This window comes from Schistocerca piceifrons, chromosome 3 (genome assembly GCF_021461385.2).
Source record: "Schistocerca piceifrons isolate TAMUIC-IGC-003096 chromosome 3, iqSchPice1.1, whole genome shotgun sequence".
NCBI lineage: Eukaryota > Metazoa > Arthropoda > Insecta > Orthoptera > Acrididae > Schistocerca > Schistocerca piceifrons.
In genome coordinates this window covers 93,031,449-93,032,480 of record NC_060140.1, presented here as the reverse complement: position 1 = coordinate 93,032,480, position 1,032 = coordinate 93,031,449, and positions in this window count along the sequence as shown.

The window sequence follows — 1,032 nt, the reverse complement described above, 5'->3', positions numbered from 1 at the left end:
TTATGACAGTCTGATTTTTCCTTGAAGTTCTTTGATTATCTCATTTAGTTTAACTGTCACGTTAGTTACAAATGCAAAATCCAACAACCAGCTCAAACTGTACAGTTTTGAGTAATCTTTCTCTCTTTCAGACACAAAAGATTTTATTAGTGCCAGAAGTTCCCTGAATCTGTTTAGAACCATATATTTATTCAGCCATTAAACGTCAGTGTGCATAAGCAGGTCTCCATAGTGGCTATCCAATTCTTCTAATAGCACTCTGAAGTTTCTTCTCTGTGGTGATTGTGAGCCAACTGAATTCACAATTTTTGTGACAATTCTCTTTAACATGTGGCATTTTCAAAGTATGTCCATAAAACACATGCTGATGGGCTATAGAATGACACTTAAAGAAAGGCAGTAAAAATTCATCATTCACATAGAAGGTAACAAATCCTTTGTATTTTCCTACCATACAAGTTATAGGCACAAGTTTCTGAACTGACAAATCATATTTGGAACTGAAGGATTTGAGTGCACTGTAAAAATATTCTCAATGTCACAATGGTAAGTAAGTCTTCTTTTACACTGGAATCAGAAATTTTCAGTCTTACAAAAATCATAACTTGAGATGAATTGACTACATGTAGTGATTCATTTAACTACAGTGAGAATCACAAGCAGGATTGCAAATCTATTCTCAGTTTACCTTTTATATTTTCTGCCATTAACTGCACTTTTCTTGTTATAGTAGGTCTTGACAGAGGCATGGCTTTGATGGCTAATAAAATGTGACTTGTTTTTAAATATGGACAAGAACTCACTATGTTGGAAAGCACTCCTTAACTACTGTGCCATCATCAAATGGTTTTGTATGTTTTATCAGTACTTCAGATACATGGAATAATGCCTATGTTTGATGAAAGATTTTTTGCACACAAATTACAAAAATCGACTGCTGTTACTATAAATTGCTAAAGGTATGGCTAAAGTAGCACTACGTATCAATCATATACACCTGTCTGTAGACATTTTAACAAAATGTCATTCTTT